At 44.7% G+C, this 15,805-nt stretch overlaps 1 protein-coding gene across 1 annotated transcript in view; it reads right to left on the bottom strand.

The window, feature by feature from the left end:
- Window positions 1-15,805, bottom strand: part of LOC142592604 (uncharacterized) — a 45,414-nt gene that overhangs the window by 27,545 nt on the left and 2,064 nt on the right. The gene's annotated exons all lie outside the window — the stretch shown is intronic.

Raw genomic sequence — 15,805 nt, 5'->3', positions numbered from 1 at the left:
ATGTGCTTGAGATAGTAAAATAGTTGAATTAGTATCTTCTAAAATATATTTTGTTCTATCACTAGGGAAATCAGTGAGCTCTTAGCTCGAGGGCTGGGAGGCATGTGCTTTAGAAAAATGCTTTCGCAGCACCAGCCTCTAGTCAGAGGATGTGCTACGAATCCCTTGGGCTGATAACATGCACTGTACTAACATCTTGTAAAAACTTTAGCCTTACTGTCAAGAAGTGGTTCAATGCAGAGAAAAATTGCATGGTTGAGGGGAATGTGTTGTCTGTATGCCGGGGCAAAGCACTCTCTTTCTTTGAGCTTCTACTTGCCAATGCTCTAACAAGACGTGAAGGACCGTTGGCATGTCGCCACATTTATCGCAGACAGGTGGTTCACCACTGATCAATAGGTAGGAGTGACTGCCGTACATGTGGGCTATCCTAAGCCAGCCGAAAATAACCTGTTTGTCGTACTTTTGTTATGGGTGGGCCAGTTTCCTATGTTTGGTTTAGTAACATGAATATTATTAGGTGTTTCAGTGTCCAACATATGTTGCCAATGCCCCTCAGTTTCCTGCATAGGAAGGGCTTAAAATCTATGACAGGGACAGCTATGTAAGAAATACTTATTTTGTAGTCGCTGATGCGGCTGTATGTTTGAGGACGCCAGAGTGTGTTGCCAATTTTTACGTGGAAAGTACCTTTCAAAGAAGTAATTCTCAATAATGCTCAGGGTATTCTCCCATTAAGTATTCGTGAGAGGTCTCGGCGAACTCCATAGTGCCATGTAGTATCATAGGCCTTTCCCATGTCAAGAAATACAGATAAAAATTGATTATGGACAAAAGCATCACAAATATTAGCCTTGACATGCACAAAGTGTTTGGTTGTTGACCGGCCTTCGCTAAATCCCCATTGATACAGATCTAGCATTTTGTTTTATTCAAGGTAATGTACAAGGCAAAGATTTCTCCTTTTTTCAAACAACTTGCAGAGGCGCAAGTTCGATAATGAGTCCCCGGACCCATGATCTTTTGTTTTTGTTTTTGACACGACCGAGAGAACCACACTGTTCTTTCGGCACCTGTGGCGCTGCTGTTGTATCCATTGCCTCCCGGAGGGAGGCATTGGGTGCCCGCCCTTGCAAGCAGCTTGTTCATGTTTCAGGCCTCGACTGGCGAGTAGAAACCATGTGGCCTGATGGCCCAGGAGTCGCCATGCTGTTTTGCTGAGTGGGTGCAGTAGTTTTACCTACTGCCACCGTGGAGGCAGGTACCACACCTGAAGGCTCGCTGCGCATGGGCCAGGGAAGTGGCACAGGCTGATGCAGTGCCGCCGCCTGACGTGCCATATCCGCATAAGATGTGCTGTGAAAAACTGTGCATCTTTTTCTGGCTTCTTTGAACGAAACATTTCCTTAGATTTTCAAGGTAATTATTTCTTTCTCTTTTTTTCCAGTTTTCACAGGATCAGAAATATGCCAGGTGGTCGCCTTCACAGTTCACAAAGCGGGGTGTAGTAGAACAGTTATCAGAGGGTTCATCTTTGTCGCCACATTTTGCGCAGGTGAGTTGACCTTGGCAGCTTTGCGAGCCATAGCCATACTTCTTGCACTTTAAACACTAACGAGGACTAGGAATCAAGGTGCCTATCAAGTTGATATTTTTAAATTCCCTGAGCTTTCGAGGTTTTCCCCGAGTGCCATTGCAAAATTTCCTGAGTGACACAGAACTTTATTTCATGTCAAGACGGGCTGACAATATGTCACCCAATGCTGTCACTCTCTAGTAAGCATGCTAAAAAAATTTAAAAAACGACTTAATCCAGTTTGAATAGTAAGGACTACTGTTTATCTTATTCAAAAATAAAACAGAAGGGTGGGGTTAGTAAAATGCACAGCGAATAAAATATCTTTAAAATATAGTAAACACTAATGCAAATCAAGTTGTACATTCTCAAATATGAATAAAAGGAGATGCAGACAGAGAGAGCAAATATTTTCGAAAATGAGCTATTTCTATCAAATATAGCTAGCTCATTGGTATGAGGCCCAAACTTTGTCAGAAGTGAGATTCTCTCAGCAGCTGGAAAGTCAACCTCAACTATCCTGACATATCCTCAGCCTGCACATAACGCCTGTTGCGTTTCACTGCTTTAAAGGGTTTATTGTGGTTTGGATGAGGGATACTTGCACCTCGGCATCAGCCAGTTTTTTTAACTCAAGCTCCTTCAGAGAAGTGGCAGTACGCTTCCTTTCCCGTTCATTCCTCAACGCGTTGGGCCTTTCTGTTCTCGTACTCCTTCTACAGCGCGTTCACCCGACGGGCCATTTGAAGCATCCTCTTGGTCAGTTGTACAGCCAACGTCCAATTTTTCGGACTCCCTAAAGACCATGAAAACGTCCGAAAAATCGGGCAGTTAGAAAAAGTGAATGCATGTCTTTTACTGCCTTTAAGGGCTCAAATCGCCGCAGGCACATCCGAAAAGGCCTGCCAGTACATTTATTGGGCTTATCTATGCTCGTACTGTGAGAGGAGATGGAGGGTGCACGCATATATAATTATTCCGTCCCGTGACAATTGCCCCTTCCCACGCTTGTTATGCTTCACTGCAAGACTTTCGCGTATGCTTCACCGCGTAACAGTGCTGTACTGAGACGAAGCTGACTTTCGGCAACCGGCATTATATAACGCGCTGTGCTTTCCGAGCTTCGAAGCCAAGTCGCGAAGACAAGAAAGGCGGAGTCAGTGCCATTGTTGACAGCGGCGAATTCTTTCAATGAAAAACACGCCGCCGAACGGCGAGGAGCTTAATAGCGAACGTCAAAGCAGCTAGGCCTTGCGTTCGCCGCGGTGGTGGCTGCGGCTGCCAGCGGATCTACGTGCGAGGGCCGGTGACGGCGAGATAATCAAAACGGCGGTGTTGGATTTGGTTAATGCCGTTTGGAAAAAATTCTGGAAGATCGGACGGCGAAGGGTTCTTGCGTCAAAATTTTCAGACTTTCTTAAACATCGACTCTATGGGGTACGAACCGTCCGCATTACCGGGCATGTCCCAAAAATCCAGCGCCCGGAAAATCGGTCGTGCACTGCACACTGGCAACTCCTCCAGCCGACGACACGGCGTCAAAGACGCTTCCTTATGATTCCTCTCTTTTACTTGAGCCAGCATTAGAGCGACTTTCGTTCTCTTACAATAAAATTACAGCTAATCCTTCCTGATAGTTTACGCCGAGTATTTCCGGAATAATCAAAGTTCCCGAGAATGGACACTTTGCAAGAAAAGCTGCTGCGCACGCGCGAGGATAGATGGATGGATGGATGGTATGAGCTTCCTCTTTGGAACGGGGCGGGGCGGTGGGTTGCGCCACCAAGCTCTTGCTATTACACTGCCCAATGTACTACCTAGGTAAAAAAGAAAGAAAAAACACTACGAATTCCCACAGCCCAGTTTTCTGAGCCCCTATTGTGAACTTTGTGTTTGCACGTCTCAATATTTTGTCGTTTCCCTATTTTTCTTCCACCAATCTTCCAATTGCTTCTTACTAATCTCTATTGTGGACATGTTTACTTTCCCCCTGCTCTTGATGAACCCAAGGGCTTCAAGGAGTCCATTTGTGCCTAAATCAACCACTGGGCAGATAGCTTTACATTCTAATAAAACATGCTCCATCGTTTCCCTAGCTTTACTGCAGCAAGCATATGCTTCTTCTTCCTTCTTATATCTCACTTTATAGGTGCATGTTCTAAGGCATCCTGATCTCGCTTCGAAAAGTAATGAGCTTCCCTCTGAGTTACCATAAATTGTTTCTTTCCTGATTTCGTTTTTTCCTCATCGGTAGTTACCCATAGCAGGTTTCTTTTCCATTGCTGCCACCCATGAGATTATTTCAGCCTCTCTGACTTTCCGCCTGACGTTCTTCATTGCTGTGTTGCCCACCCTAGAGGCCACATACTTGCTGGTAAGCTTCCTAGTTCTTTTCCTCCACTGTGAATGAATGTTCTTCCTCTATAAATACCTCAACACTCTACCAGCCCATTTACTTTCTTCCACATTCCTCAGTCGTTCTTCATAATCAATCTTAGTGTGAGCTTCCCTCACTTCAAAACTGGTCCAGCCCATACCACCTCGCACAGCTTCATTTGTAGTCTTCCTGTGAGCACCCAATGCGAGGCGTCCCACTGACCTTTGGTTGCCATCGAGTCCTGATTGTGCCCCTGATTTCAAGCAAACAACCGCATTTCCAAAAGCAAGTCCTGGAACCATTACACCTTTCCATGTACCCCGGAGCACCTCGTACTTATTGTATCCCCATAGCACTCTGTGCTTCATTATGGCTGCACTTATCTTCCCATTTACTGATTTTGTTTTTTCCTGTGTTTCCATATATCTATTCCCTTCTTTTATTTATATACCAAGATATTTATATTCTTTTACCCGAGGTATTTCCCGGCCCTGTAATGCCACTGTCTGTTCACTATTTTCATTGAATACCCTAACACCTGATTTTCTAATGCTAAAATTCAAACCTAATTGTTGCCTTCCTGTCCACAGGTATTAGCCAGACGTTGCATATCACTTTGCTTGTTAGCTAGCAACACAATGTCGTCCGCATAAAATCAACCTGGAAGTTGCTGCTCTACTACTGTACTCGCTTGTTTGTATGAGAGATTAAACCCGATATTACTTCCTTTTAGCGCCCTCTCCATCCTCACCATGTACATCATAAACAGCAGCAGGGATAAAGGGCACCCCTGCCTCAGTCCCTTGTTTATATCAACTTTCTCCTTGCTCCTCATCCCTTCCCATTCAACACAAACGGTATTTTCTAGGTAAATCTCTCTCAAAAGCTATAGACAATCGTCGCCTAAGCCTTCCCCTTCCAGAATATCCCACAAAATATTGCGGTCTATGTTGTGATACGCTTCAGTAATGTCTAAAAAGGCCACATATAACGGTCTGCTTTCTACTCTTGATATTTCAATACACTGAGTAAGAACAAATAAGTTATCATCCAAACGCCTATCTGTTCTGAAGCCATTCTGAAGTTCTCCCAAAATGCCATTATTCTATGCCCATGCTTGCAAATGCCTGCATTGCTAACCGATGTAATGATACGAGTGAATTCTATCTTTTTCCCCCTTACTTTTCTAGATTAAATTCCTTCTACTTTGTCGCCAGCTGTCTGGTATGCTTCTATCTTTCCTCTCTCCTCTTTCCACTGCTTTCCCCAGAGCGTCCTTACTTTTTTGGTCCTAGTTCATTAATCAGCCTAGCAGGAACCTTGTCTACCCCTGTGGCAGCGCACTTAGGAATTTTCTATTCGGCTTTCTTCCAGCTGTAATTTGTCAGCACCAGCTCCTCTTCCATCTGGTTCTCTTTAATGCTCTTTTTTTCTTCAAATACAACTTCATCAATGCCTTGGAAAGATTTGGCTGTTATTTTTCAGATGTAATTTAATGCCGCTTCCCTTCAGTTTGTTTCCATCTTCATGTAGGATATGTAGTACTGTTGTTGACTTCCTGCCTAAAAACTTAATGTGGTTCCAAAATATTCTAGGTGCAGCCTTCTTTTTCTCACGTTGCAAGCGCGCCGCTCGCGAGCGGTTGTAAAGCCAGAAGATGACTCCCCACCTGGCTGGGCATTCCGGCACTCTCAGGCAAGCTCCCGTGTCCACATTTCAGAATGCTATGCCAGTGCACTGCATCGCATATGGAGCTACGAATTATTGCGGCAAGAATAATGTCGTTTTTGTTGTTTAGTTGTTTCCATCCGAGTAGCGGTACCCACTAAAAAGAGCGTCATGGGTGAACACTGTAAAGCAGCTGAATGCGGACAGCTCAGTGTGGTAACCAAACGAGCACTCCGAGATTCGGATTCGCAGCAAGCACTTTATAACAGGTATACGTCATAAATTTTGGCCTGTAATAAGTACTTTGTATTAATATTTGCCCTTCAATTTTAGGCCAGCCTTCAAACATTTCTAGTCACTATGACTACGTGCTGTTTTCACATACACCCGAACTTCCGAACAGCCTGCAGCGCAGTGGCACGGTCTTTGCGTGGATAAAGAGACATGTAACAGCACGTTAATGACAGCGAAGTAGGATTTTGTTGAGGCATACGCGCGACAGCCTCGGCTAGTGTTTTCAGAGCATGCTCTTGTGCATGGTGGACACTCCTAGCTCTCAGCATGCGGGCTAGCTCCGCCGGCCGCACGTGGCCATAAACCACGTGCCAGCTAACGCGCATTTTTATTGCGAGTGGAAATGAAAATTAAAGGCCGTATTTGCTAAGGATTACATTGACAATCATGCCATACCGTCTCGCACGTCGCTATGCTTCCGATAACACATAGACTGGCTACTTGATGCGACGAGTTTTATATGACATAAATGCAATCTGTTGGAAAATATGGTGCTAAGTCCGCGATCATTCTATGCTGCCACTCAAAGTGTGAGATAAGTGGGCGTTAAAGGCTAACTGACGGAATGCAGCCTGCTTCGACAGCTGACGATGCAACAGGCTGTATGTGTTAGCATCTACCCAAGCACTCCAGTTCATCCCTGGGCTACATTTTAGCTTTGTTTTAATGACTACATGTAACAGTTCGCACAGCACTAAATGTGCATTGTAATTTATATAGTTCAGCTTCTACAACACTGCAGGAAGAGAAAAGCAAAAGTGAATCTACAGACATCAAATCCGATGGGGCAGGTGTAAGCTGCCCAAACAAGACCCACTTGTGGGTCACTGGCGCTCAGATTGAGTATAACATTTTTCACACAACCCTCTTCTTTCAATACCCAACCACGATGGGCCTGACACACGGTCAGAGTTGTTGAGTGCAGGGAGCCCCACACCTGGTCACTGGCGATCAAGCATCACGAAAAGTCACAAGTCCACCCCGCGTCTAAAAAAGAAAACAGAATGCAGTGTTCCTCTATCATTTTTGACACATCGCAAAACGACTAAACAAACAACGTGAGCTGAATTTCACGCCATCAAACTCGATGACACATGTAGCAACAAGGTGACGACGGGGAATGTTTTGCCTCACAAATACTCTCGCATCCAGCCACCCCGAACGCTTCCTCACGGATACAGCAGAGGGCACTCACTTTTTTGCAAGGTGTGTCCATTCCTGCTTTTCCCGGTTGGTAGACACCCTGGGAATGTAGGGTCTGACACAAATTTTAGTATAACCTGTCTGGTAGCACACCAGAGGCCAATGTAATGGTGAGATGTTTTGTTGAAATTTTGTTGTTGCCTCGCCTGATTTTATTTCTTTTTACCTCAATGACATTTTATTGCGAGCCTTCCAAGTGTTCGGCTTTGGTTAATTCTAACAATTCCGCACCTGAGATCACGCCTTGGACGGTGTTCAGGGAATGGTGTGGGGTCACTGTAATTGGGATGCCAGCAAACTCTGCGAGTTTTGCAGTTTGTCACGAACGTCAAGGAGCAGGTCTCCACTTGCCATCTTGCTAGCTTTATAGCCTGGTCCAATCGTGTCTGTTAGGGATTTCAATACAAGGAAAAGTGACATAAATCTTACTGGCTTTTCAGGTGTATCGCTGTGAACAACATGGTATCGTGGGAAAGATTCTTTGTGTTGGACAAAAAAGTTCAGGGAGCCATCAATGCATATGGGCTTTGCAGCGGTACAGTCAGGCAGCAAAGGGAAATATGGCCTTTGCATGTTGGATGTAGTTTCTTCGGCAGCAATGGCAGCGACCCACCACAGAAACTAGTAGATGCTACGAGTTTGACAGAGCAATGACTTGCCTACAATAGCCATGCATTGCTGCTATAACCCAATGCACCATGCTCAAGGTTGGATATACTGCACCAGGTTAACCCAAGCAGCCTGAGAGAAAGAGAAATAAATATGAAGAAAGGAGATGACAGGATAGAAAACGTAAGTTGATAGGAAAGCAATAGATTAAGACAGGTACAGGAAAAGACAACCACCGGTTTCCCCTGGGAGGGTTAGTCTGGGGGTGCAGTCTACATGAAGCCCAGCCAAAAGAGTGTGTATCCCACTGCCAAGAGGTGTTAAAGGTCCATAAATACGGCATCAGCTCAACCCTCATGATCCCCTTTTTCCCAGACACGGCTAAGCCATGCACGGTTAGGTGAGGGAGGGTCCAATCTCCCCCTGCTCGGGTCCGTGGTGTCGCAACGCACCAAGCGCCTGCTGACGCAGACGCCTCTGTGGGAATTAAAGAATTAATGCTTTATTCATCCCAATCAATTAGGGAATGAACCACAGACAAAAAAGCTACAAGAAGGCAGCTTAAGGACATCTCAATGAGTCATTTCTTATGATTCAGTTCTGGACAAAAATAAAAGTCAATAGGTATGGACATGACATTCCAGGAAAATCATGGAAATGATGTGGGAAAGGAAGCCAAACATGTAAGATTCTGTTGCAAAGATTCCAGGCAAAGACAACACCAGGTGGGCCTTTGCGACTCTCCAAAATAAGGGGGAGATGACAAAATAAATAAATGAAAGCAAGAGAAGTACCCAAAAGGTATAAAATGAAATGCTGAAATAAAATTGACTTGACTAGGAAGTAAGCACATAGACCAGACAGCTTGAACATGCTATCATATAAAGTGAGTGTGCATTTTCTTGAAGACTCTGCACATATAATTCAAGAATTGAACATGGCCATCACAGATGTTTTGTGAAATATTAAGTGCCGACTCTCTGAGGTCAGTGAAGATGAAACCGCAGCAATAGCACTTTCTTTTTTTTTTTTTTTTTTTTTTTTACAGTACCATCGGCAATACTAGGAGCCAACAATTCCTGGTCAGTCACTTTTGGTGACATAAGTGTGCCGGCTGCCAAAGCCACTGAAAGTTATCGTGTGGAACAATACAGCACAGCATCCATCAGCACAATTTCATGTCATGCAGTATGCAAGTGTACTGCTGACTGGGTGCCCACAGCTCCAGCAAGCCACCACACTGGATGTTATGTCCCACGAGAAAGTAGTTCTTTGAAGGGAGGTCTGTATGGTTAGAGAGAGCCGAGGAGTTTTCACAGCAGAATCTTGCTTCTGCAATGGTTTTGTCTAATCTCTGGCAACTTCTTGATGGGGAATCTTCCTTCTAAATGGGCTTTTGCCTCGATGCTATTGAGAATGACATGCTTGCTCCGTTAAACCGTTGCTTAAAATTCTGTCCTAACGGAATCATAGAAGGCAATACAGTTTTTTTGCCGTCAGTGGTTGGCCCTTGTCACTGGGGTGCCCATAACATAAGCATTGTCGCTTTGCAGTGCCAGGGACGTCGGCAATGGGAGGAGTACGTGCCACATAAGCACGTACTTCTCCCATCCATGAACAAGAACTGCCGTATAACCTGCAAAAGAATATTTTACAGTAAAATGGATTTGCAGTAACAATGCGACATTTTTTTTATTGGTCTGCGGCCCCTAATGCGTCATCTACTCTAAATCTATGAAACAGAATAAAGTCGCAGAAGTACAAGCTATGTTACCCACAGCCTGCTTAGCCATAGCATTTTGCAAAGTAATATAATTTCTTTCGTGGCTGTCAGCTCAAATTACTTCACAAAATAACATGCTGGCAAGACTGCCATCGTCGGAGTAATCATCATAATGCTTGTTAACTGGCACATTGAAGACTTTTCTGAAGAATACATGGTTTACTGAGAAAACTGCGTATCACTTACCAACATTTATCACAGCATGCGGCTACTCTACAGCGGCTTTCATGTACGTCCTGAAGCAGACTGAATTTGGAACAAAGCCCCACAGTCCTCCACACAGTACTTTCACTTCGCAGCAGGTATGCGTTGAACTAATGAGCTCATCGAAGTACAGCAGGCCCTCCATTGCAAAATGTGCACCGCAATGGTGGTGGCCCAGTACTTAGGACGGCAAGTTGGCAGTGGCACACAATACCCTCTTGCTTTTCCCTTTGGGTTGGGACATATTGCAGCAGCTCACCCTTTGGCTATCACTGCATCGCGCAACTTTTCTTACTGCATGTTTGCTTGCCATGCAGTATGCGCCTGCAAAAAAGGTCGTCAAGAAGGGTTGTGGTTGCATCATGAGCAGGCAAAGTGCTTTCTGCATGCTCACCATCTAGGTGAAGAAGCACTGCAACAAATCAATCCTGCATGGCCAGCGGTGCATGTCTAAGAATCTACCATTTATTTTCTCTGCCTTTTTCCTCTCTAGTGTAGTGTAATGACAGCACAGGGAAATTCAACACAGTCCATTTGGGAGGGTAATGCCATTGCGAACTCAGCGAAAACATCATTTTGGTGACTGCAGAGTTATCCTTGGAGCAACTTGCGGAATGTAGCACCCACTGGAAGTACCCAATCACATCAGGCAGCACTGGTCAATGGCTTTCATCAAATGTAGAAGCAAATCCCATCAGTGCATGTGGCCACTGATAGATAGCAATCACAGCAAATGTCAGACGAGACTTGGACAGCAATGTAGTCATCTTGCACCTATCGCCAAGATGACACTTGACATTCTGCCTGCAGCTTTTTTCCTGTCGGTACTGGTGGTCAGGTCTATGACATATATGCTGTGATTTAGTCTCCCATTGCAGGACTTGAAGATGCCATTGGAGTCAACTGAACAGGGCATGCAACTGGCAGCTGTCATGAGGTGCACATGCTGCGTTGCAAAGAAAAGGCGAAGATGACGACGATGAAGGCACAAGTATGACCGTGCAATGACACTGGACAAAGTCATCGAAGAGAAAGAAGAATCGTCGGAGAGCCTCATGGAGCGAACAAGAAACATGGAAGCAACGCCACTGTGAGAGGAGGAGCAAAGAGAAGGCAGCAGCAGTGAAAAAAGCAGCCTTGTAAGGCTATAGGTACAGGCTCCTGCCTATGCCTAGTGCTTCTGAGCTTACGATTCTATGCCTGAAGCTGATGTACGTCTGCAGGTCAACCCGTGGAGCATTCACCATAACCTCTATGCTTCTGGAATCCCTTCCTGACCTATGGTTCTACCCAGTTCTGCCATGCCTTCTGGCCGCCTGTCACAGTGGAAGGCCCTAGTCGCAGCGGGTAACTACCACCTGCATCACTCCGGCCTCTTATTTGCTCTGACACTCCACATCTAAGTAGGGCAACATGTGAACTTTGATATTTTATTAGGTAGTTTGGGACTAATTTATGATTTTATGTTTAGTATGTTTCTAGTTCCTATTTTGTTAATGAGCGATGTCCTGTAAGACTTATAAAGTGTGTCTGTTTATGTGCAATAGAGAGCGTACACTTCATTGTTTTATCTGAAATAGATTCTAACTTACAAGTTCCAGCACTGGTGAACATACCTACACCATGCCATATTGCCGTCTGCGCAACAGGACGAAGCTGTTCCCTATTGTACAAGCACACAATCAATGCTTTGGTCACCTATGCACTAATTGAACTTGGGACTTGTTGGGGGCAGAGCTGAGAGAGCGAATAATAAAGAAAAAGGTCATAGCAATGAGAGGGTAGTGGAGCATGAGTGGGTTGCCGACGATCATGCATCGTCGGAAAAAGCTTGAGCAGAAGCGGAAGAGCACAGCCTTCAGCTACGGATCAAGCTCGCTGAAATGGCCACAGCTCAAGGAGAAAGAATGCAGGCAGGAGAACCCAGTGAAACTGCACAAGTGGTTTGTTCACAAACGACAAATCCATGCAAGTTTCCCCCGCAGTTTGAGGAAGCCCAAGACGATTTCGATGGTTGCCTCAAAAGATTTGTGTGTGTCACCATCAACCAAGGCTGAGTTAAATCGCAGTGGGCCATTGCACTGAGCATGCACCTCACGAGGGAAGCCTAGGTGCATGGCAGACTGTCTCCACAAGACTGCAAAGATTGACAAAGTCAAAACAGTTTTGCTGCAGCGTCTTCATTTCATGGCAAAAGATTACCACAAACATTTCCATGATTCCAAACATCTGAACAAAGATAGCTATGCAGCATGTAGCTAGGATTAGAGGATACTTCAATAGGTGGTTAAAGCTATCAGAGGCACCTCAAATGTTCCGAGGAATTGCTGAGTTGGTCATGATGGAACAATTCCTAGCAAACTGCAATAAAAAAGCAATGTGATGCTTTTCCACAAGCAGGATTGCTATACTTTGCGTGCTGCTACAAAAGCAGCTGATCATTTTACGGACACCCAGCAACAAAGAAATTTGTACAACTCAAGGAGGATTCAGAAATGAATAATACTCAGAGTAAAAAAACAAGGCCTGGACGGCGGTGATACAACTACGAAGTGGTTCTTGTGTGGTAGGGAAGGCCAAACAAATCCTAACTGTCGAGCCAAAACAAAAACATTTTGCCTGAAATGCCGTCGACATTGACGTGAGGCAAAACTGTGCCCAGAAACATGGTTGAGGCAAAATGAAACATCATGTCTGGTAGATAACGCCCAGCCCATGTCTAAAGCTATGCACCAAATAGATTATATTAAACTTGTGCTGCCTGGAGGGATGCCAGGAGATGAAAGTGAGGCAAGGAGTCCCCAGAAGGATCTGATCAGCACAATACATGACAGATACAAGAAAAACAACCATCCCAGTAATATGCTTGTGACAGGGGGAGTCAATGGATACAGAGCTCCAGTTCTGCGAGACACAGGCGGCAATATCGTCATGGTACACCATAGCCTGGTTTCCCAAGAATCTTTCACCTGTACGCAACAGGCCGTGATATCGGTTGATGGAACATCCCACGTTCTCCCCGAGGTCTAGATCACCTTGTCTCCTTATATTACAGGATAGATTTTAATGAGGTGTACGGAATCACCCATTTATGATGTAATTCTGGGGCACATTACAGAAGCCTGTGAACCTGATACTCATTGTACATGGAAGTTTTCTGAAACAAAGGTACCATGGGGTCTATATCAAGTACACTTTTCAGACCTATCTGAACTACTGGAGGAGGACGTTCTCGCAGTTGCTAAAGGCCTGAAGGATATGAACATGCTGAAAACTAGTGGGAAGAACAGCGTGATCAAGGAAGATCTTAAAGAGGCACAAAGTGAGCATGCCAGTTTGAAAATCTGCTTTCAGACAATCGGCCAAGAATTCAACCGTAAAGGGAGAAAATGGAAATTATATCTCGAAAAGGAAGTTTTACATGAACGATATGAACTGTCAATGGTATTGGATTCAAACAAGTAGTTGTTCTCTCGGCGTTACATCAACAGATCTTGTGAGGCTGCACACGAAAGTGCACTAGATGGACACCAAGGCACAAAACGAACTATTGATAGGATTCCAGAAGCATTGTGTCGGCCTGGAATCCAAGCAGGTGTCCATAGACTTGCAAGTTCCTGTGTACATGCCAGCAAATTGTGGGCAAGGCAGGAAAACCCGGGTTGGGCAAAATGCCTATTATTGATACACTCTTCGAAAGGGTAGCCGTCGACATAATCGGCCCCATGTCACCTACATCCCTTACTGGTAAGTGATATTTCCTGACAGTGGCAGACTTCACTACAAGGTATGCAGATGCGGTCACTTTGGATAAATTTCATTTGGCATCCATTGCAGAGGGACCAATACAGATTTTCTCACAAGTAGGTTTTCCACACGGAATGCTCTGTGATTGAGGCTTGCAATTCACATCAGGCTTAACGCAACAAGAGATCAATGACTTATTAACAATCGAACAGATGCAAACAGCCTCATACCACCTAATGAGCAATGGCTTGGTCGAACGTTTCAACAGCACCCTTAAGGAAGATGTGCCAGGAGAAGCCTAAAAATCTGAAAATGTTATTTGGCTCCATTGCTTTTTGCTTATAGTAAGGTGCCACCATCCACCATGGGCTTCTCGGCCTTCCATTTACTTCATGGGCATTATGTACTTGGCCCTGTCACCGTGATGAAGGAACTGTGGATGGATGACAACCTCAAAAACAAAGTGAAGACTACATACGAATATATTCTACAGTTAAGAGAAAAACTGGATATGACACAACTTGCTCATGAGAAACTCTAGGAGGTGCAAAAGTATCAAAAGAAGCACTATGACTCATGCACTTCATGGTGACAGCTCAAGGTGGGAGAGAAGGCACTCATTCTTCTACCAACAAGCCACAACAGACTGTTGCTACCTTGGAAAAGCCCTTCCCATGTTGTCAAAAGACAAAATGATGTTGATTATAATATATGTTCCACGAGATGTTAGCAGTTGGTGTCATCGAAAGGTTGTCATCTTATATAACTCTCTTCTGGTACTCATGAAAAAGTCAGATGGCTCATATAGGACATACGTCGACTTTCATCAGTTGAACTAGGTGCTCATTCTAGATGCAGAGTCAATGCCACGAACTGATATGGTTTTTGCCAAAGTAAGCACAAGGTGCTACTTCTCAAAGTTCAATGTGGCCAAAGGAAATTGGCAAGTCCCTCTCACTGACAGTCAAAGGATAACCCAACATTTTCAACAGTATCAGGCCGCTGTCAGTTACATTTCATGCTTTTTGGCAGAAAAATTACATCAGCAATTTTTGCTTGTTTTATAAGGAAAGTACCAGAAGGAATTACAAATGTCCAGCAGTACAATCTAGTGGTGACTGACACTTGGGAGGGACACATGGTTAAACTAGAAATGGGGCTAAAAAAGGATCAAGGAAGCTGGGCTGATGCTAAAGCCAGAGAAGTGCCAGACCAGGTTAAGGAAAATTTAATTCCTTGGACACATGATAGGCACCGGTGTGTTTGAACCACTGTGGATGACTTTCCAGAAAGTAATTAAAGCAGAACAACCTCACACCAAAAGCACACCCAGACTTTCCTTGGTCTAGCTGGTCATTACTGACAATTCATAGAGCAATATGCTTTAACAGCCATCCATTAACTAAGCTCACTCAAAAACAAGTGCAAAACATTGTCCACTGGACACCGGAACATGATACCACTTGAGATCTCAACTCAATATTGCGCTATTGCAGCAAATAATACTCCAAGCACCTGACTTTTCAAAGAAGTCTATGCTTCATACAGATGCATCCGACACTGCACTGGGAGCTGTACTGATGCAGGAGCATGAAGGTATTCTGCACCCCATTTCGTATGCCAGTAAAGAAAACAACTTCAATGAGAAACAAAGTGTGCCACTATTAAGCGAGAATGTTTAGTTCTTGTGTGGGCACTCCATATGTGTGTGACAAAGAGCGTGCGCTTGCTTGTGTTGTCCAAAAACTGTTTCTTAGAAGTTGCAGAACTTGTAGGGGTGAACATACCTACACCGTGACAGCAGCATTCATCACTGCAAATCTTTGTCCATGGTGGCTGCCATGACAGGGCCCAGTGTCACCACATCTCAGTGATCTACATTAAAGTCACAGCTCGCCTGTAGTAACATTGACCCTACCAAAGATGCAAGGTCCTCGATCAGCATTATCATCGAAGACCTGGTGTCTTGGCAGGAATTGTCATTTGTCAACGGGTGGCTGCACTTGCAATGGAGGCAGTCTTCAACTTCCAGCACCTTGCCTAGAGCATAGAGCAGAGGCAGCACCAACAAGCCGTCCTAAACTTCACATGCATACTTCCACTAGTCCACAAGGATGTGCTCAGACAGAGGGAACAAGTTGCTGATATCTTCCTTCATGGACAAAACAATGAGACATGATCTTGCTCATGAAGTAAGAGGGCCAGATGACTTCTGACCAGAAGAGGTGGTCTTTTGTTTGGCCAAGGCAGCCTGTGCTGATGAAATAGCTTCTTGATTAAATAGACTGTGCTGTTCAACAGTGCCAATGCTGGTTGCAGCATCTGTTGCTCCAGAAAGCAACCC

The sequence above is a fragment of the Dermacentor variabilis genome, chromosome 9 (genome assembly GCF_050947875.1).
Source record: "Dermacentor variabilis isolate Ectoservices chromosome 9, ASM5094787v1, whole genome shotgun sequence".
NCBI classification, from domain to species: domain Eukaryota; kingdom Metazoa; phylum Arthropoda; class Arachnida; order Ixodida; family Ixodidae; genus Dermacentor; species Dermacentor variabilis.
This window is presented reverse-complemented; position numbering and strand designations above follow the sequence as displayed.